The 23,466-nt window shown below is 43.7% G+C and overlaps 1 long non-coding RNA gene across 2 annotated transcripts; it reads right to left on the bottom strand.

Moving 5' to 3' along the window:
• Positions 1-10,177: 10,177 nt before the first annotated feature.
• On the bottom strand, positions 10,178-13,579 carry LOC123186634 (uncharacterized). 2 transcript variants are annotated; one of them, XR_006493681.1, is made up of 6 exons: positions 13,024-13,579; positions 12,454-12,525; positions 12,225-12,275; positions 11,961-12,091; positions 11,760-11,882; positions 10,178-11,685 (listed from the first exon to the last, which is right to left on the bottom strand). It is a non-coding gene; the product is annotated as an uncharacterized lncRNA (long non-coding RNA). The 2 variants fall into 2 exon arrangements; XR_006493680.1 differs by lacking the exon at positions 12,225-12,275.
• Between the last annotated feature and the right edge of the window lie 9,887 nt (positions 13,580-23,466).

Below are 23,466 nucleotides of genomic sequence, written 5' to 3'. Positions count from 1 at the left end.
GTGGCAATTGACCTTTAGTGCCGGTTGGTGGCTCCAACCGGTACTAAAGGCCCATCCTATATAACAAAACACATCAAAAAATTCAGTATCTCATCTGCTTCTTCTCCTCTGCCCCGTCGCCCGCCGCCCCCCGTCGCCGCCGCCCTCGTCGACGGCCCCGTCGCCGCCGCCTCGGCCATCCCCGTCCCCGTCGTCCCCGTCGCCGCGTCCCCGTCGTCGCCGCCCCGTCCCCATCCCCGTCGTCGCCATCCCCGTCGGCGCCGCCCGTCGCCGTCCCCGTCGCCGCCCCGCGTCGCCTCGCCTCGCCGGTGAGCTCCTGCCCCGGCCTCCATATCCACACACACACACATTGTTTTTTAGTTATAAATTTTAGTTATAGAAATTTTTATGTTTTTATTTATAGAAATATTAGAAATGTTATAGAAATTTTAGTTATATAGAAATGTTATAAAATTTTCTGTTTTTTAGTTATAGAGATATTTATAGAAATATTAGCAATTTTTCTGTTTTCTAGTTATAGAAATATTAGAAGTGTTATAGAAATATTAGTTATATATATAGAAATGCTAGAAATTTTAGAATTAGTTTTAGCTAGATGAATTAGATTAATGTCAAATTGTTAGACGATGATCGATGTTTTTTTAGTTTCTTATAATTTTAGTTATAGAAAAATTTAGAATTTGCATATAGAATTTTAGTTATCACAATCGAATCATTTAAAAAATGTTATTTTTTGCGGGCATATAGTATTTGTTTTCGATGATGCCCGGCCCGCATCCTCGCCGTCAACCCGTCCGCGACGATGTCCTGCTTCAGAGGACCCATGTCCGGGACTGGGCTCCGCCGGGCTGGCACTGGGAGGTGCTACCTTCAGGGGCACGCCGCTTGGTGAGGAACCCGGCCCCAGGTCCCGTCGTCGACCCTAATCTCCTTTGGTGGCGTTCGCGTGGGCCACATTTGGTGCAGAGGGAGCCGGCCCCGCCGGAGGGGGTGCGTCGCCGTGTCAGGGAGGAGGACGAGCATGTCCGTCGCTACATGGCTGCTATGGACGTCAGGTTCTCCAATACCTGGCAGGTTCTTTGGGCAGATGACCGGAGATATGATCCTGTGATGGTTCCTTCTCTTTGGGTGTCCACCGCCCGCGCCTCAGGAACCGTGAGTGGCCTAGATTCTTCTGTAGTTTTTGATCTTTATTAGCTAGCTAGCTACTGATGTATTTGATATATAATATTCGAGACGATGTATTCGAGATTATATATATATATTATTAGAGACGATGTATTCGAGATTATATATTATTCGAGACGATTTATTCGAGACGATGCATATTATGTACTATGATTCAGTTTTGTCCTTATGGATTGCATCCATGCATTGTAATTTGAATACTGAATTGTTTTATATTTCTTATGGATTAGTTAAATAAAAGCTATGGCGGACAATACCGGCAGAGAGGGAGAAGAGACCATGTTTGAGATCATACGCAGCCCTCGCGGGCCAGATGATCAGAATGAAGATTATGATGGCTCTGAATATCTGAACAATACCGGGGAGGATGATGATAAGATATTCGATGTCAACGACCGACTTGATGAAGTCATGAACTATGATTATGATTATGATGACGCAGACAATCTTGAAATAACAAAGACCGTCGAGGTATGTTTATATAAGCAGGCATATGGTGATCATCACATGTTTTTTGATTTGAAGATATATTAACGAATCGATCTTTCTTCTTTCAGCCCTCCGGATCGAGCAAATCTGCTTCTACATACAGTAGGACAAAGCGAGGCCTGGGCAAAAAGTTGAAGGACGGTGTAAAGTACAACATCGATGCCATCAAAACTAATGGCAGACCAATCACGCCTAAGAACATTGCGAACAAGTTTGTTCGTCAGTGCGGAGTTCTTGTGAAGGACCAACTACCGATCTCCATTCAAGAATGGAATGAGCCAAAAAATAAATATCCAGATGTTACTTGGGTTGACGACAGAGCAAAAAGACGCTTTGGGAATCTCTCATGGAACATTTCATCCCACCAGATCATTTCACTGATGCAGATGTGCAGAAAGTCAAGGACGATGCTCTTAGGAAGATGGCAATTGCATTCAACACCCACAAGAAAACTGTATGGGCCAAGTACATTGAAGGAGGAAGGAAGACTCCAGAATTCAAGGGAACACTGGAGAAGCATAGAGAACCATGGCCCGCTTTCGTGAAATTCAAGGAATCAGAATTATCTAAGGAACGGTTGAGAAAAAACAAGGCCAATGCCGCAAAAAAGACGCAGTTTCATAGGCTGGGGCTAGGTGGCTACGGGTGGCAATGCCTAAGTGAGATAAGTCTGAGCAAGAGATGCAGGATGCAGGGGTCGATCCAGTTACTAGGAGTTGGCCCCCCAGGTGCAGAACTTGGTTCTGTGCGCATGGGGGGCGTTGGACCCAAAGACAGGCCTGGTTTCGAAGAAGGAAAGTCTAAAAGGAGCCGAAGATAAGTTACTTCAAGCAATATAAGATGCTTGAACGGGGGTGTTCACGCCCAACAGAGAGAACTACGAGCTTACGCGCGCCCTGGGAAATCCTGAACACCCGGGAAGGACACGAGGCAAGGGCATTGTTCCGTGGTATGAGGGCTTTGCGGACTGGAACGCTGACTATAGAAGCCGTGCAAGAAGGAAGATGGAGGAGGACACTAGTAGAAAAAGGGCCTGCAGTCCCGGTTCATATGGGCCTTTAGTCCCGGTTCTTGAACCGGGACTAAAGGGTCGGTACTAATGCCTTGACCCTTTAGTCCCGGTTCAAACTAGACCCTGGAGGTCCACCTTTAGTCCCGGTTGGTAACACCAACCGGTACTAAAGGTAATTTTCTGATTTTTTTTGAAATTTTCTTATTTTCAAATTTCTGATTTATTTTAACCTCTAATCTCTAATCACCCCTCTCATCACTGCTCAATTTAATCTCTAATCACCCCTCATCATTCCAAATCATCTAACTTCCCGGACGGTCACCCATCCTCCCACTCCCCCAGCCTGAGCACGCTTAACTTCCAGGTTCTATTCTCCCTCGTCTCCAAGTCTGCACTCGTTGTTTTCCTGACAATAGTAAGATGTTAATCCTATTAACCCTCAGGATTTTAGCTTGAGCATGAAGTCACACATTTCACTGTTTGAGTTTGAAACTATTGTTCTAAAAAACAATAATTATTTAGTAACACTAATATTTCTTGAATAAGTAGTTTGACCATTGTTTGACCATAGTTTGACCAGATTTGACCAAAATTCAAAAAAAACTAAAATAATTATTTAATAACACTAATATTCTTGAATAATTATTTAGTAACACTAATACTTCTTGAATAAGTAGTTTGACCATAGTTTGACCAGATTTAATGAAAATTTAAAAAATCTGAAATTTGAGCATAACTTTTTTTCCTTTTGGAATTTGAGGATTCTACAAATTTGCAAACAGGCCGTAGGCAGTCTCCATCGGATGTAACTTTTCGAGTAGATGATTTTTCATATAAAAACTTTTTAATCCGAGTTCGTATGCAAAAGTTATGCCCATTTTACAAATTCCAGAGGAGATTTTGTAAATAAAGTCGAAATTCATATTTGTAAATTTTCCCAACAACTAGACCACATATCACATGGGAAACTTATTTTATTTTATTTTTTTTGACATTTCCATCATTTTCTTTTGTTTTTTCTATAACTGAAAAGGCGGTCCACCGGGGTGGGGGGGAGAGTTTGAAAATTGGACCTTTAGTACCGGTTCGTGCCATGAACCGGTACTAATGCCTCAAAGGCCATTAGTCCCGGTTGGTGGCACCAACCGGTACTAAAGGTTAGACCTTTAGTCCCGGTTGGTGCCACCAACCGGGACTAATGGGCATCGCACCCTTTAGTCCCGGTTCGTGGCATGAACCGGGACTAAAGGGCCCAGGTGAACCGAGACTAATGCCTTAGCCGCACGAACCGGGACGAATGCACCCATTGGTCCCGGTTCTGGACTGAACCGGTACTAATGGGGTTACCCGGCCTGGACCATAGCCCCCTTTTTCTACTAGTGGGAGAAGAAGAGGAAGCTGGAGGAGGAGCAGAGGAAGCAGGAAGCAGAATGCCTTCAAGGCCTAGAATCAGCGCACGCGGACTTGGCACTCAAATTCCAGCGGGAGCAGCAGCATATCGACTCACTTAGCCAGGAAAGGCGGTCTCGACAGCGGCAAAAGCTAGCGGATGATCCAGCATTGGATAGCACCGTCCCATCCATGCCAAGAAGCAGCGTGGGTTCCGCCCCTGTGGATGACATCATGGAGAGCACCAACTGTGAGCTACACTTCAAAATGAAGAACATATCCATGAAGTGTTGGGGAACATAGTAATTTCAAAAAAAATTCCTACGCACACTCAAGATCATGGTGATGCATAGCAACGAGAGGGGAGAGTGTGATCTACATACCCTTGTAGATCGACAACGGAAGCGTTTGGTTGATGTAGTCGTACGTCTCCACGGCTCGACCGATCAAGCACCGAAACTACGGCACCTCCGAGTTCTAGCACACGTTCAGCTCGATGATGATCCCCGGACTCCGATCCAGCAAAGTGTCGGGGAAGAGTTCCGTCAACACGACGGCGTGATGACGATCTTGATGCACTACCGTCGCAGGGCTTCGCCTAAGCACCGCTACAATATTATCGAGGACTATGGTGGAAGGGGGCACCGCACACGGCTAAGAATATGATCACGTGGATCAACTTGTGTCTAGGGGTGCCCCCTGCCCCCGTATATAAAGGAGCAAGGGGAGGAGGCCGTCCGGCCCTATAGGCGCGCCAAAGAGGAGTCCTCCTCCTAGTAGGAGTAGGACTCCTACTACTCCTACTAGGAGGGGGAAGGAAGTGGGGAGGGAGAGGGAAAGGGGGGGCGCCGCCCCCCCCTCTCCTAGTCCAATTCGGACCAGGGGGGAGGAGGCGTGTGGCCCACCTTTGGCTGCCCCTCTCTCTCTCCACTAAAGCCCATATGGCCCATTACTTCTCCCGGGGGGGTTCCGGTAACCCTCCGGCTCTCCGGTTTTCTCCGAAATCACCCGAAACACTTCCGGTGTCCGAATATAGCCGTCCAATATATCAATCTTTATGTCTCGACCATTTCGAGACTCCTCGTCATGTCCGTGATCACATCCGGAACTCTGAACTAACTTCGGTACATCAAAACTCATAAACTCATAATATAACTGTCATCGAAACCTTAAGCGTGCGGACCCTACGGGTTCGAGAACAATGTAGACATGACCGAGACACGTCTCCAGTCAATAACCAATAACGGAACCTGGATGCTCATATTGGCTCCTACATATTCTACGAAGATCTTTATCGGTCAGACCGCATAACAACATACGTTGTTCCCTTTGTCATCGGTATGCTACTTGCCCGAGATTCGATCGTCGGTATCTCAATACCTAGTTCAATATCGTTACCGGCAAGTCTCTTTACTCGTTTCGTAATACATCATCTCGCAACTAACTCATTAGTTGTAATTCTTGCAAGGCTTATGTGATGTGCATTACCGAGAGGGCCCAGAGATACCTCTCCGACAATCGGAGTGACAAATCCTAATCTCGAAATACGCCAACCCAACATGTACCTTTGGAGACACCTGTAGAGCACCTTTATAATCACCCATTTACGTTGTGACGTTTGGTAGCACACAAAGTGTTCCTCCGGTAATCTCATAGTCATAGGAACATGTATAAGTCATGAAGAAAGCAATAGCAACATACTAAACGATCGGGTGCTAAGCTAATGGAATGGGTCATGTCAATCAGATCATTCACCTAATGATGTGATCTCGTTAATCAAATAACAACTCCTTGTTCATGGTTAGGAAACATAACCATCTTTGATTAACGAGCTAGTCAAGTAGAGGCATACTAGTGACACTTTGTTTGTCTATGTATTCACACATGTATTATGTTTCCGGTTAATACAATTCTAGCATAAATAATAAACACTTATCATGATATAAGGAAATAAATAATAAATATACTATTGCCTCTAGGGCATATTTCCTTCAGTCTCTCACTTGCACTAGAGTCAATAATGTAGATTACACAGTAATGATTCTAACACCCATGGAGCCTTGGTGCTGATCATGTTTTGCTCGTGGAAGAGGCTTAGTCAACGAGTCTGCAACATTCAGATCCGTATGTATCTTGCAAATCTCTATGTCTCCCACCTGGACTAGATCCCGGATGGAATTGAAGCGTCTCTTGATGTGCTTGGTTCTCTTGTGAAATCTGGATTCCTTTGCCAAGGCAATTGCACTAGTATTGTCACAAATGATTTTCATTGGACCCGATGCACTAGGTATGACACCTAGATCGGATATGAACTCCTTCATCCAGACTCCTTCATTTGCTGCTTCCGAAGCAGCTATGTACTCCGCTTCACATGTAGGTCCCGCTACAACACTTTGTTTAGAACTGCACCAACTGACAGCTCCACCGTTTAATGTAAACACGTATCCGGTTTGCGATTTAGAATCGTTCGGATCAGTGTCAAAGCTTGCATCAACGTAACCTTTTATGATGAGCTCTTTGTCACCTCCATATATGAGAAACATATCCTTAGTCCTTTTTAGGTATTTCAGGATGTTCTTGACCGCTGTCCAGTGATCCACTCCTGGATCACTTTGGTACCTCCCTGCTAGACTTATAGCAAGGCACACATCAGGTCTGGTACACAGCATTGCATACATGATAGAGCCTATGGCTGAAGCATAGGGAACATCTTTCATTTTCTCTCTATCTTCTGCAGTGGTCGGGCATTGAGTCTTACTCAACTTCACACCTTGCAACACAGGCAAGAACCCTTTCTTTGCTTGATCCATTTTGAACTTCTTTAGAACTTTGTCGAGGTATGTGCTTTGTGAAAGTCCAATTAAGCGTCTTGATCTATCTCTATAGATCTTAATGCCTAATATGTAAGCAGCTTCACCGAGGTCTTTCATTGAAAAACTCTTATTCAAGTATCTCTTTATGCTATCCAGAAATTCTATATCATTTCCAATTAGTAATATGTCATCCACATATAATATCAGAAATGCTACAGAGCTCCCACTCACTTTCTTGTAAATACAGGCTTCTCCAAAAGTCTATATAAAACCAAATGCTTTGATCACACTATCAAAGCGTTTATTCCAACTCCGAGAGGCTTGCACCAGTCCATAAATGGATCACTGGAGCTTGCACACTTTGTTAGCTCCCTTGGATCGACAAAACCTTCTGGTTGCATCATATACAACTCTTCTTTCAGAAATCCATTCAGGAATGCAGTTTTGACATCCATCTGCCAAATTTCATAATCATAAAATGCGGCAATTGCTAACATGATTCGGACAGACTTAAGCATCGCTACAGGTGAGAAGGTCTCATCGTAGTCAATCCCTTGAACTTGCCGAAAACCTTTTGCGACAAGTTGAGCTTTGTAGACAGTAATATTACCGTCAGCGTCTGTCTTCTTCTTGAAGATCCATTTATTCTCAATTGCTTGCCGATCATCGGGCAAGTCAACCAAAGTCCATACTTTGTTCTCATACATGGTTCCCATCTCAGATTTCATGGCTTCAAGCCATTTTGTGGAATCTGGGCTCACCATCGCTTCTTCATAGTTTGTAGGTTCATCATGATCTAGTAGCATGACTTCCAGAACAGGATTACCGTACCACTCTGGCGCGGATCTCACTCTGGTTGATCTACGAGGTTCAGTAGTATCTTGTTCTGAAGTTTCATGATCATCATCATTAGCTTCCTCACTAACTGGTGTAGGTGTCACAGAAACAGGTTTTTGTGATGTACTACTTTCCAATAAGGGAGTAGGTACAGTTACCTCGTCAAGTTCTACTTTCCTCCCACTCACTTCTTTCGAGAGAAACTCCTTCTCCAGAAAGTTTCCGAACTTAGCAACAAAAGTCTTGCCTTCGGATCTGTGATAGAAGGTGTATCCAATAGTCTCCTTTGGATATCCTATGAAGACACATTTCTCCGATTTGGGTTCGAGCTTATCAGGTTGAAGCTTTTTCACATAAGCATCGCAGCCCCAAACTTTCAGAAACGACAACTTTGGTTTCTTGCTAAACCATAGTTCATAAGGCGTCGTCTCAACAGATTTTGATGGTGCCCTATTTAACGTGAATGCGGCCGTCTCCAAAGCATAACCCTAAAACGATAGTGGTAAATCAGTAAGAGACATCATAGATTGCACCATATCTAGTAAAGTACGATTACGACGTTCGGACACACCATTACGCTGTGGTGTTCCGGGTGGCGTGAGTTGCGAAACTATTCCATAATTTTTCAAATGTACACCAACCTCGTAACTCAAATATTCTCCTCCACGATCAGATCGTAGAAACTTTATTTTCTTGTTACGATGATTTTCAACTTCACTCTGAAATTCTTTGAACTTTTCAAACGTTTCAGACTTGTGTTTCATTAAGTAGATATACCCATATCTGCTTAAGTCATCTGTGAAGGTGAGAAAATAACGATATCCGCCATGAGCCTCAATATTCATCGGACCACATACATCTGTATGTATGATTTCCATCAAATATGTTGCTCTCTCCATAGTTCTGGAGAACGGTGTTTTAGTCATCTTGCCCATGAGGCACGGTTCGCAAGTACCAAGTGATTCATAATCAAGTGGTTCCAAAAGTCCATCAGTATGGAGTTTCTTCATGCGCTTTACACCGATATGACCTAAACGGCAGTGCCACAAATAAGTTGCACTATCATTATCAACTCTGCATCTTTTGGTTTCAACACTATGAATATGTGTGTCACTACTATCGAGATTCAACAAAAATAGACCACTCTTTAAGGGTGCATGACCATAAAAGATATTACTCATATAAATAGAACAACCATTATTCTCAGATTTAAATGAATAACCGTCTCGCATCAAACAAGATCCAGATATAATGTTCATGCTTAACGCTGAAAACAATTATTTAGGTCTAATATTAATCCCGAAGGTAGATGTAGAGGTAGCGTGCCGACTGCGATCACATCGACTTTGGAACCGTTTCCCACGCGCATCGTCACCTCGTCCTTAGCCAATCTTCGCTTAATCCGTAGTCCCTATTTCGAGTTGCAAATATTAGCAACAGAACCAGTATCAAATAACCAGGTGCTACTGCGAGCATTAGTAAGGTACACATCAATAACATGTATATCACATATACCTTTGTTCACCTTGCCATCCTTCTTATCCGCCAAATACTTGGGGCAGTTCCGCTTCCAGTGACCAGTCTGCTTGCAGTAGAAGCACTCAGTTTCAGGCTTAGGTCCAGGTTTGGGTTTCTTCTCTTGAATAGCAACTTGCTTGCCATTCTTTTTGAAGTTCCCCTTCTTCTTCCCTTTGCCCTTTTTCTTGAAACTAGTGGTCTTGTTGACCATCAACACTTGATGCTCCTTCTTGATTTCTACCTCCGCAGCTTTCAGCATTGCGAAGAGCTCGGGAATAGTCTTATTCATCCCTTGCATATTATAGTTCATCACGAAGCTCTTGTAGCTTGGTGGCAGTGATTGAAGAATTCTGTCAATGACGCAATCATCTGGAAGATTAACTCCCAATTAAATCAAATGATTATTATACCCAGACATTTTGAGTATATGCTCACTAACAGAACTGTTCTCCTCCATCTTGCAGCTACAGAACTTATTGGAGACTTCATATCTCTCAATCCGGGAATTTGCTTGAAATATTAACTTCAACTCCTGGAACATCTCATATGCTCCATGACGTTCAAAACCACTACACCATGACCAAAACTTAGAGGTCATCAGATCTGCCGGGAAAACTAACCATTGGAGGCAAACCAACTGCCGGGAAAGGTTTTTGCCGGCATATACAAACTGCCCTTGAAAGTGCTGTCGGGAAAAACAATTCCCGGCAGTTAGTGTAAACCCCGGCAGATTGTTTGCCCTCCATGTTTGTACCTTTGCCGGCAGTTAGGACTATTCCCGACATACAGCTTTTCCCCGGCAGACCAACAATTCAGGGCAGATTGAAGAGTTTCCCGGCAATTAGACTGCCAGTATTTGCATCCACTACAAACGCACTAATCTCCTATATATATATATATATATATATATATAACAACATGGGCATAGATATAAGCAATCCATCATCCATACATAGGCTCACAAGTCTACATCATGCATACATAGGTTCATAAGTCCAGTATTGCAGGACAGCCAAAAGCACAACCATTCATCAGGTCTAGATGCACACATACGTAGATTTGTAGATTCATAAGTATTACAGTACATCATAGACAAAAGCGAAAAATATCCCAGCAGAAGATCCTTTTAGCTCAACAACCACACCTCTAGAAACTTGTGGATGCAAAGGCAATTATACTGTGATCTGTCAAAAAAGGAAATGGATTAAAAAATCAGCTCAGACGAACATATGTTCCAAACATAGAAGGCATGGGCAGAAAAAGAAAATTGACTTATCCAAATGAAAAGGAAACGTGTGTCGCCCTATACTTTGCGTTCCACAAGGCACAAACAGAATGTGTGTGTGTACTCATCAGAACAGATTATGCACTATGTATGGATCATTAGGAAGATCGATATAACCTATCACTATAAATATTTACGGATAGTCATCTTCTTTTGGTGTATTACTTTCTCTTCATTGCTGCGAAGTAAATAGGACATCCAAAAACTGCAGGTAAGGATTAGTTACTAGCAATCCAGTGGCAGTGCAGGGTGTCCTCCGTTTAGTTTTTCTGTACATGTTTGTTCTGTGTAGTGTGTGCTAATGCTAGACAGTGAGAATCAATAGTTATGAGATCGATAACAACCGAACAACCCTTTGATTAAATCTGCTTCTTGGTTTTAGGAAAAAATGTTGATTGAACAAAAGAAGAATTTATACACCCATAAATCATTATTTCCTGAAATGAATATAGGTTGTTCAAAATAAAAGAATGTTGGTCAAGTCGATCACTGTTTTGTGTTACTTGAAAGGAGATATATATCAAAAGAGATATTCTTTCACTACAAAACAATAAAGCATGAATATATCATTTGATAAGTGCTCCACCTTTGTTGCTGAATATATTTCATGGTTAGAGAATCTTAGTATGCTTAAATGGATGTAGTATTGTTAAACCATGAGAGAAAATTTTATATATGAAGTAAGTTAGAGAATAACTGCACCAAAGATTTTGGGATAACACTAAAGATGGACATGGATATTCAGTTTTCTTATATTACATGTATTTCTATATCTGATAACCCTTTACCTGAGTGTTTCAGGAACAAGCAGATTAGGTTAAATGCTGCCTACAGGAAGGTAAATCGTTGCAACATCCATGGTATATATGCATCTCTTGATCTCTTTTATTGATGGTTTTAGAAATCAGGCCATAGCCCTGCTTTATAGATAAAGAAAAGTAGCATCCACAAGACCCTAACATACGAGGGATCCACAAGATATAAATTTTGGAAGAGCTAGCTCATATACACATTGTCAAGAGGATAATGAAAACAAAATTAACTTGTCTTTAGTCTAATATTACATAATTCTAAGAATATGTAATACCTCGTAGACGCGGGGACTGCTTCCGGCTGTGATGGTAGCTTCTGCATACTTTACTATCAACTTCTATCTGCATATATAAGATTGTAAAATATATTGCAAATTTTAGAAACCTACATACATTTTAATGTGAGCAAACTGTACCACATGATCATTCAGGTTTTCAGCAGCCATGTCCTCCAGTCATGCTTTGTAAGTGATATTATCTCAGATCTTAGTCGGCATTTAGGCATTTTGACAGATGACTGATTTGATGCGTTGCCTTTCCTACAGATAAGCACAACTTGTTGTTAAATAGCTTCATACATCTGCAAAGATGTATCAACACACAAAGGCCGCCGTCACCTTTGTCTTCTTGTTTTGTCCACGCAAGACTTGGAATGAATTCATGCAACCTTTCTGTGACATGTCTTACATTCCCTGTTCGCAAATCTTCATGCATAGCAGCATCAGCTCATCCTCCTCTGTTTGCCATTCTTTTCGTGAGAAGAAGTATGATCTCAGAATTAGTACAAGTGTTATGCAATCTGAAATAGAAGAACAAAGAGGTACTCTGTAGGAACACTTAAATATAAAAGACGGAATTAGCAATAGTGCATCTTTACCCACTTGTCGTGTATACGGTTGTCAAACCAATCACATTCAAAAGAGCAATATATCCTTTGTGGTGATAGTCCAATTCCAGAATTTCCATTATCACACCATAATATATTTTACCACCATATGATACAACCATGCAATGATTGAAAACAAATTACGAGATATTCCAAATGTAGTCAAATGATACCACGCGATGGAAGTACCAATTTAACTCTTCAACTAGGATCAAGAATCTCACCATAACCATGAAGTGGTACTTGTTCGATTATTTATGGCTGCAAGTTGGATACCTCCACTTGCGAACCTAGACCTGAACATCAACAGTAAAATGTTATTCGTGAAGATCTTGTTTAAAAATATCTATCTATCTGTTAAACTAAAAATAGGTCTTGGAAAAAACTGAGATCATCTAGACATAATACTAATGAATTACTAACTCGAACAGATTTGTAAAATGGTATCTTGTACTCTAGCTAAAATATCAATCTATGTATTAATTAAAAATGTGTGTGAAACAATAGAGATCCTATCTAGTCAATTCATGCTATATTCAGAGTACTTAAGAACATTTGCATACAAGAAAAATATGAACGAATATAGCCACTTTGATTCCCAACAAAAGAAATATCCTTTATCTCATGACTGTTGTATTAACTTATCACACATTGTTCCTTACCATCATCTATTAGATTCATAGCTCCCAGCCAAATTTACTACCTTAGAAGAACTAAAAATCCTTGGATGTCATAGCACAACAAAACATGGTTGAAAATTCGAAACCACACAACTGAAACTTCTAAATGCATACCTCTTCAGAAACTGGGGGAGCACAAACAGAGGTAAGCGGTGCTGTAGCTACTTGTTCTGCTGCTACTGCTGCTTCAGATGGGCACGTCCTCCCACTGATTTGTGGGGAGTGCAAATGGATAGGATGTGATACGCAGTATGGAGCAGGTACTGAGGAGATGTGGTGCTGCTGTGTGAGGGGCGAAACAGGGGGCCGTAGGTGGTAGGTGTGTCCGCAGGGTTGTTGCTGCGGCCGCCTGAATAGGTATGGGGCGCCGGCGTTGGTGGGGGATGCCGGTGCGGCAGCGTCGGTGGGGATGGGTGGCAGCGTGGGATGGGGGTCGCGGGCGCGGCGGCGAAGATCGGGGATGGGGCGTACGGCGGCGCGGGTGGCGGATGAGGGTGGGGGCGAAGATGGGGGATGGGCCGTGCGCCGTATGTGGAAGTAGGGTGGCGACGGTGGGGCGGTGAGGGAAGCGGTGTGGTTGGGGAATGGGGCAGCCGCGGTGGGCTGGGCATTGTGGATGCAGGATGCGGCTGCGGCGGCGGTGGCGGCGTTGCTGTTAGGGTTAGCAGCGGCTAGGTTGGGTCAGGGTGAGAGAAAAGTGGTGGGGAACGGGATAAAATAGGAGAACCTTTTTTGTGGGAAAAAAATAGGAGCACCTAATTAGGGCCGCGTAGCACGGGGACAATTCGAGTAACTTCTGTTGTTTCAATTTTTTCCCACGCGAGCCTCGCGCCAAAAAGAATTCAGCCCGCGCCAACGTGGTTACCGGCGCAGCGTTTGCCCTCGTTTTGATTCCAGGGCAGTTACACTGACCGTGAACTTGCCGGCAGATACGCTGCCCTCTTTACTGTATCATTCCCGACAGATAATTTGACCCATAAAGTTTTGGCTGGCAGATATAGCTTTACCGGCAGTAAATTGACCTCAATTCTTAACCTTTCCCGGCAGTTGACTGCCCCTAAACTTTTGCCATGGTGTAGTGAACGTCGTTGAAGTCCTGATTCTAAGCCGTAAAGCATGGCACACTGAACTATCGAGTAGTCATCAGCTTTGCTCTGCCAGATGTTCATAACATCTGGTGTTGCTCCAGCAGCAGGCCTGGCACCTAGCGGTGCTTCCGGGATGTAATTCTTCTGTGCAGCAATGAGGATAATCCTCAAGTTACGGACTCAGTCCGTGTAATTGCTACCATCATCTTTCAACTTTGCTTTCTCAAGGAACGCATTAAAAATTCAACGGAACAACAGCCCGAGCCATCTATCTACAATCAAGCATAAACAAGCAAGATACTATCAGATACTAAGTTTCATGATAAATTTAGGTTCAATTAATTTACTTAAAGAACTCCCACTTAGATAGACATCCCTATAATCCTCTAAGTGATTATGTGATCCAAATCAACTAAACCATGTCCGATCATCACGTGAGATGGAGTAGTTTCATTGGTGAACATCACTATGTTGATCATATCTACTATATGATTCACACTTGACCTTTCGGTCTCCGTGTTCCGAGGCCATATCTGTATATGCTTGGCTCATCAAGTATAACCTGAGTATTCCACGTGTGCAACTGTTTTGAACCCGTTGTATTTGAACGTAGAGCCTATCACACCTGATCATCACGTGGTGTCTCAGCACGAAGAACTTTCGCAACGGTGCATACTCAGGGAGAACACTTCTTGATAATTAGTGAGAGATCATTTTATAATGCTATCGTCAATCAAAGCAAGATAAGATGCATAAAAGATAAACATCACATGCAATCAATATAAGTGATATGATATGGCCATCATCATCTTGTGCTTGTGATATCCATCTTTGAAGCACCGTCGTGATCACCATCGTCACCGGCGCGACACCTTGATCTCCATCATAGCATCGTTGTCGTCTCGCCAATCTTATGCTTCCACGACTATCACTACCGCTTAGTGATAAAGTAAAGCATTACAGCGCGATTGCATTGCATACAATAAAGCGACAACCATATGGCTCCTGCCAGTTGCCGATAACTCGGTTACAAAACATGATCATCTCATACAATAAAATTTAGCATCATGTCTTGACCATATCACATCACAACATGCCCTGCAAAAACAAGTTAGACGTCCTCTACTTTGTTGCAAGTTTTATGTGGCTGCTACGAGCTTAAGCAAGAACCAATCTTACCTACGCATAAAAACCACAACGATAGTTTGTCAAGTTGGTGCTGTTTTAAATTTCGCAAGGACCGGGCGTAGCCACACTCGGTTCAACTAAAGTTGGAGAAACTTTCACCCGCAAGCCACCTATGTGCAAAGCACGTCGGGAGAACCGGTCTCGCGTAAGCGTACGCGTAATGTCGGTCCGGGCCGCTTCGTCCAACAATACCGTCGAACCAAAGTATGACATGCTGGTAAGCAGTATGACTTATATCGTCCACAACTCACTTATGTTCTACTCGTGCATATAACGTCAACATATAAAACCTAGGCTCTGATGCCACTGTTGGGGAACGTAGTAATTTCAAAAAAAATTCCTACGCACACGCAAGATCATGGTGATGCATAGCAACGAGAGGGGAGAGTGTGATCTACATACCCTTGTAGATCGACAACGGAAGCGTTTGGTTGATGTAGTCGTACGTCTCCACGGCCCGACCGATCAAGCACCGAAACTACGGCACCTCCGAGTTCTAGCACACGTTCAGCTCGATGACGATCCCCGGACTCCGATCCAGCAAAGTGTCGGGGAAGAGTTCCGTCAGCACAACGGCGTGGTGACGATCTTGATGCACTACCGTCGCAGGGCTTCGCCTAAGCACTGCTACAATATTATCGAGGACTATGGTGGAAGGGGGCACCGCACACGGCTAAGAATATGATCACGTGGATCAACTTGTGTCTAGGGGTGCCCCCTGCCCCCGTATATAAAGGAGCAAGGGGAGGAGGCTGGCCGGCCCTATAGGCGCGCCAAGGAGGAGTCCTCCTCCTAGTAGGAGTAGGAGTAGGACTCCTACTAGGAGGGGGAAGGAAGTGGGGAGGGAGAGGGAAAGGGGGGCGCCGCCCCCCTCTCCTAGTCCAATTCGGACCAGGGGGGAGGAGGCGCGCGGCCCACCTTTGGCTGCCCCTCTCTCTCTCCACTAAAGCCCATATGGCCCATTACTTGTCCCCGGGGGGTTCCGGTAACCCTCCGGCTCTCCGGTTTTCTCCGAAATCACCCGGAACACTTCCGGTGTCCGAATATAGCCGTCCAATATATCAATCTTTATGTCTCGGCCATTTCGAGACTCCTCGTCATGTCCATGATCACATCCGGGACTCCAAACTAACTTCGGTACATCAAAACTCATAATATAACTGTCATCGAAACCTTAAGCGTGCGGACCCTACGGGTTCGAGAACAATGTAGACATGACCAAGACACGTCTCCGGTCAATAACCAATAGCGGAACCTGGATGCTCATATTGGCTCCTACATATTCTATGAAGATCTTTATCGGTCAGACCGCATAACAACATACGTTGTTCCCTTTGTCATCGATATGTTACTTGCCCGAGATTCGATCGTCGGTATCTCAATACCTAGTTCAATCTCGTTACCGGCAAGTCTCTTTACTCGTTCCGTAATACATCATCTCGCAACTAACTCATTAGTTGCAATACTTGCAAGGCTTATGTGATGTGCATTACCGAGAGGGCCCAGAGATACCTCTCCGACAATCAGAGTGACAAATCCTAATCTCGAAATACGCCAACCCAACATGTACCTTTGGCAACACCTGTAGAGCACCTTTATAATCATCCATTTATGTTGTGACGTTTGGTAGCACACAAAGTGTTCCTCCGGCAAACGGGAGTTGCATAATCTCCTAGTCATAGGAACATGTATAAGTCATGAAGAAAGCAATAGCAACATACTAAACGATCGGGTGCTAAGCTAATGGAATGGGTCATGTCAATCAGATCATTCACCTAATGATGTGATCCCGTTAATCAAATAACAACTCCTTGTTCATGGTTAGGAAACATAACCATCTTTGATTAACGAGCTAGTCAAGTAGAGGCATACTAGTGACACTTTGTTTGTCTATGTATTCACACATGTATTATGTTTCCGGTTAATACAATTCTAGCATGAATAATAAACACTTATCATGATATAAGGAAATAAATAATAACTTTATTATTGCCTCTAGGGCATATTTCCTTCATGAAGGTGGTGGACGCGGTTGCTTATACAAATTCCCCCGATGCATCCTTCCATTGCAACCCGATTCCAGCTGGTTATGCTCGTGTCCAGGTTGATGAAGTGGTGGACCAATATTCGGGCCTAGAGCTTGACATTCCTGGAGGTGACGAGGAGCACACACTGGGAGAGGCCAAACATCGTATCATCCTATGGAGAAAGAATTGCATCATCTTTCCAAGGCCACCGACACCGCATCAGCCGACTCCTCCTCGAAGTCCGCCACCGAGTCAGCAGACTCCCACTCCTCCAAGTCCACAAACACGTGAGCCGACTCCTGCTCCAAGTCCGCCATCGTGTCAGCAGACTCCCGCTCCTCCAAGTCCACCAACCCGTGAGCCGAATCCTCCTCGATGTCCGCCACCGTGTCAGCAGACTCCCGCTCCTCCAAGTCCACCAATGTGTGAGCAGACTCCTACTCCAACTCAGCCATGTTAGTCGTCTCCGCCGCCTCAGCAATCGCAGAAGAGAGCCGCTACAGCTATGGTGTGTAGTGGTATGAGTCGAGGTAGTACAGGAGGTACAGGCGGAGGCAAGCGATATAAATATGGTCCAAGCCTCGGTCCTCTTCCTCAGAGGCCTTACGACATGACCGAGGAGCAAAACGCAGCCATAGTGCAGGCCCAAGTGGACGCCCATTTTGGACCGAAACCAGCACCGCCGCCAAGGGAGAAAGTGCCTAAGGAAAATATCTACCACTTCATTCGTATGGCTAGACCACCAGCTCCCAAGCCTGTTGACTCAGACTATGAGCGCCAAATCAGGAAGGCACATCGAGCACGACTACAGAAGGAGTCGAGCTCGAGCTCGAGCCAAGCAGCTGGCAAAAAATGCAGGAAAACCGTTCCCCAGCTAGGAGAACAGGCGACGCAGTAGACCCCCCGCTTGTTGTGCCAACAACACATGAGAGTACCGCCGCCCTATATGTATCTGGGCAAACCGTTCCCCAGCTGAACAATCTGGTAATAACCGAGGATCATATAATGTAGGCTGAAATGCTCGGTATCACTATTGGACAACTCCTCGAGATCGAGCCCATGCCTTTACTTAGAGAGGAGGAAATAAAATAGAAATATATCCGCAGCCAACCTTTGGTCGAGCCCGAGGAGGTCAAGAACCTCCCAACGAGAATGTATGAATTGCATGATTGGTACATGAAAATTACCAAGAGTTCCAATCGAGAGTCCCTCATGGTGAAGGTCGAGAGAGAGCATTACTTCCATAAGCTAGCTTTGTTCGTTGAGTATTCAGAACTATTTCAGTTATTCAATCAAGATGCACTCGACAAATCTCTCGTCAGTTGCTATTGTCTGTAAGTGATTTCTTTCTGTAATTTAAGTCTCAAGCTAGATTTAGTGCTCATTGATCAATCATTACCTGTAATTATCCTCACTATATTCTTTTTTGTGGTGCTATGCAGGATGAAGATGTATGAAATGAAAAAATCTGGGCGCTATGGCATTGTGTTCATTGACCCAAATACCATTAATGAAAAGACATGGACATATGAATATTATAAACAAGATGTAGAAAATAAAATGCTAGAGTTCTTGAAGCGCTTAGTAGCAATGAAGATATACTACTTCCTTACAACTTCCGGTGAGTCACACTGTCTTGTACTACAAATTCTGTTTTTGCTTACTAGAGCTAGCCAGATGTTAATAATTAAGTGTATAGGGTTTAGGTAGTTGATTAGTATTATGCACATGTCCGCTTAATTAAGACATGCAAACGTGTGCGCATGCAGTTACCACTGAGTCTTGTTAGACATTAAAGTTGAAGAAGGAAAAGTTGAAGTCCTGGAGTCACTACTTAAAAATGAAAGTGACTTCACCATCGTGAAGGGGATACTCGACAGGTAATTTCAATCATTCTTAGCTATATATCGGCCTATTTAGTTCGTCATTTCCTGATATCAACTATTTAATAACCCCTTTATTAATTTTCTTTGCCGGCGGGCGGGGCTTGGGAAAAGTTCATCAAGGTGACTCCAGGCAAATGGCGACAAAAGTTGTTTTGGTATCGACCCAAGGTAAGTAATTAAGTAGTATACTAACTAGCTACCATCTCTTTAATTATTGTTTCAATACCATTAATTAATTATCATGCTTGATTAATTATTATATGATTAAATTCTATTCTCATAAAGGCCCTGAAGCAGGCGCCGGGGACTGACGCGTGTGTGTACTACGTTTTTGAGAACATTCGCATAATGGCGTCCGAAAGGAGCAAATCTGATAGACAGGAATGAGTACGTTTGCCAGAACACTATTCACAATTTTTACATGATTATCGATATCTAGTCACACAACTAATACACATGCATATTGATCTTTTCTTAACAGTTCAAAGAGGTGCGGGACCAGCTCCTACCAACGGAGCGCATACGAGCACTTCAAGAGGAAATAGCGGGATTTTTGCTCTACCAGGTCATAGATCCCAAAGGAGAATACTATTACCCGCTACCGCCCCCATGAACCACTCACAATTGTCATCGTGCTCCGAAAGCACCAAAGCAACATGTAGGATAAATTGTATATATATACATGTGTATGTGTGAATAATGGTGGTTGTGAGACATTCAATGATATATATATATATATATATATATATATATATATATATATATATATATATATATATATGTATATATATGATCGGTTCTACGAAAAATTCTATTTATATATATGCATAACGTGTACAATATGTAGTATCATAAAATACCAGCAAACAAAAAATAATTAAATGGAAAACACAAAATTAAAGGAAAATAAAAAATAAAACCAAAACAAACCAAATATTTTAGTACCGGTTGGTGTTGCCAACCGGTACTAAAGGGCTTCCCGCCCCCAGCGCTGGCTCATGCAGAACCGGTACTAAAGGGGGGGGGGGACCTTTAGTCCCCACTCTTTAGTGCCGATTGCAGAATCGACACTAAAGTCCCTTACGAACCGGTGATACATTCCGGTTCTGCACTAGTGTAAGAACCAATAAGGTACCAATCCATTAGGAGGAACACACAAGTCCCCAATGATCACACCTACACAAACAAACAAATACTTGCACCCAACGCGAAAAAGGGGTTGTCAATCCCTTCACGATTACTTGCAAGGATGAGACCTGATAGAGATAGATATAAAATATAAATAAAAGTGCAAAATAAGATAAAGGTAAATAAATTGCAACAAGGTATTTTTGGGTTTTTAATTCTGTAGATCTGAAAATAATATGATAAAAGATAGAGTCGGTGGGTCATAGTTTTCACTAAAGGCTTCTCTCTTGAAAGAAAGCATACGGTGGGTAAACAAATTACTATTGAGAAATTGATAGAAAAGCGAATAATTATGTAGATATTCAAGGCAGTGATCATGTATGTAGGCACCACGCCCGAGACAAGTAGACCGACTCCTGTCTGCATCTACTACTATTATTCCACACATCGACAGTTATCCAGCGGGCTCCATTCGAAACCACATGCCACGATATGCGAATGGCGCCACTAAGCAGATGCAATAGGCAAGCAAGCTAGCTAGCTAGTAGATGTTTCACATTCATATCAAATGATATAATCGAAGTGCATAATGTGTAGTATCTCAGAGCAAAAACCAGAGAGTGGTTGCCGGTGGACTGCTCAAATTCAAATGGGTATTGGCAAATGTGTTGTGGTTACTTTTCGTGGCCTTTATCAATTGAACAGACTTCACTAAATCTTTTAGGTAAATCATAGTGAGAAAATCAGAAATCACCGGGGGGCGGGGGGGGAGCTCCCCACCTGAATATATTTCTCAAGTTTTGTAATCCATCATATGACTGATTACATAAGTACGTGTGAACATGAGGACAGGTAAGAACGCCACGAGGAGGCGGCATGTTTTTCTTCTGGCTTCTTCATCCGGTGGATCTAAAGCATAAGGTCTTGTAAGATGTTCTTGAGGGTGGTGATGCTGTGGTGATTCTGCTGCCTGAAGGTCATGTCATTCCTAGAATCCCATATGTTCCACATAATGATGAGCAACATTGGGTTCCAGATTCTGTGATCAGTGTTGGCGGGTATGTCCCAAAGATCTTCAATGCAGCTGATGGGAGTGAAGCCAAGTCTAAGCCATACACGCCGCTCTAGGGGCAGTTTTGATGAATATGTGTGGGATGTCTTCCCCGTCGAACCCGCATCTCGGGCATAGGGCATAAAAAACAATATGCTTACGCCAAAAGATTGACCTTACAGTTTAGCCGACCACGAAATAGGTGCCATGCAAAAATCTTGACCCAATTGGGGACTCGTGACGACCATATAGGCATGCAGTGGAGGTCCACCGAGTCCTCTCTCAGGGCGAGCTCGTATGCCGCTTTAGTGGAGAAAGGTAGGACGCCAATGAGGAAGCGCTCATCTGGTTCCTAGGATGGCTGAATGTCCTGCAACAACGACACCAAAGATGACAACTCGGACGCAACATTAGAGGTTAGGCGAGTCCGCAGGAAATCTTCTAAACCTTGATTCAGAACAGCAGCCACGCGAGCAAGTGGGAGAGTGGTGTGTGAGTATAGGTAGGGGAACAATTCTGTAAGTGGTCTATGATGTAGCCAAGTATCTAACCAAAAATATGTGTTGGTCCCCGAGTTGGTCAGAACAAAGGAGATGGTATGTAGGAAGGGGAGTTGTTGGTTAATGGTTCTGTAGAGAAAGGTCTGGTTCCTTTGTGGGTTAATAAGAGCATTGGGGTGTTGGAGAGCAAGCCAATCAAGCCATGTGGCAAATTTCATGGTGTGTGTTGCGGTAGTAAAGATTTGGCGGCAAATTTCTTGAGGAGACAACGATTTTGTCATGCCAGATTTTTCAGCCCTAGATCACCGAATTTCTTAGGTTTGCAAACATTTTTCCAAGTAACTAGACAGTCAGCACCCGTGCATGTTTCTTCAGCAGTCCAAAAGAAAGCACGGCGGATCAAATCCAGAGTTGTGAGTACACTTTTCGGGATAAGAAAGACGGACATAAAGTAAACCAGGATGGAGTCAATTACTGCATATAGGAGGATTAGTCTATCCCCTTTAGAGAGTAGTATGGTGCACCAACCGGAGAATATTTTTTTGCATTTGTCAATGATAGGTAGGAATGCATTGGCGGGCAGGCGAGTAGGCACTAGAGGGAGTCCTAGGTAGATATGTGGGAAAGAGGATACTAGGCATTCTAAGGTGGATGCAATGGAGGAAACAATGTCAGGCGTGACATGTAGTGGGACGACCGTGGTTTTTGAGAAGTTGATATTAAGGCCAGTTGCTAGAGCGTACATGTCCAGAATGTCTTTAAGTTGCAAGGCAGCCGCAGTAGATGCTTTGGCTACGATTAGCGTGTCATCAACGTATTGGAGGACAGTGGGTGGGAGGTGGGAGAACAAGGGGTGGGTAAGGTGAAGTAGGTTGCAGTCTTGTTGGATCATCTGTTGTAGCAAGTCAGCGACAATGATAAATAGATATGGTGATAGCGGGTCTCCTTGTCTAAGACCATTCTTACAGTTGATCCAGTTTCCAAGGACCCCATTGAGCAGTACAACGGTTTTCCCAGTGGTCAGAAGATCGGTAATCCAAGCGGAGAATTTGTGAGTAAAGCCTCGGGTTTGCAGAATGGTGAGAAGTAGTCCCAGGAGAGGGAGTCAAAAGCTTTTCAAAAGTCAAGTGTTATACCATGTTTGGTGCTTTCTTGGAGTGGCAGGAGCTGACGAGGTCGGCTGCGTAGACAAAGTTTTCAGTGATGCATCATCAGGTGATGAACCCGGTTTGGTTGTCGTGCACGAGTAGCGGGATTAATGGTTTTATGCTATTGGTGCGGATTTTAGCGACAACCTTGATAGGATAGTTTTGAAGGGAGATTGGTCGGAAAACATCTGGTGTGGTGACGTGTTCTTTTTCGGGAATGAGAACGATATGAGCTCTATTTAAGCATTCGGTCTGGGCTGCGCAGTTCGAAGTCATGCATGAAGGTAAGTATGTGTGGTTTGATGAGGCTCCGGAATTTGCGGTACAACAGAGGGTCAAAGCCATCAGGCCCTGGACTAGCTAGTGGGTTCATCTGAAGAAAGGAGTCTTTTTGATTTCATCTTCCGAGAAGGAGTCGAGGGGTAGTAGCTGGAATATTGCTTCTGGGTGGTATTTTTTGGGGTCAAAGGACCAAGAAGTTTGTGGTGAAGTTCCGATGATAGTTGTGAAGTGGTCTCTGAGTATGGTTGCCTTTTGATGA

Source organism: Triticum aestivum, chromosome 2A, assembly GCF_018294505.1.
Source record: "Triticum aestivum cultivar Chinese Spring chromosome 2A, IWGSC CS RefSeq v2.1, whole genome shotgun sequence".
Taxonomy (NCBI): domain Eukaryota; kingdom Viridiplantae; phylum Streptophyta; class Magnoliopsida; order Poales; family Poaceae; genus Triticum; species Triticum aestivum.
This window is presented reverse-complemented; position numbering and strand designations above follow the sequence as displayed.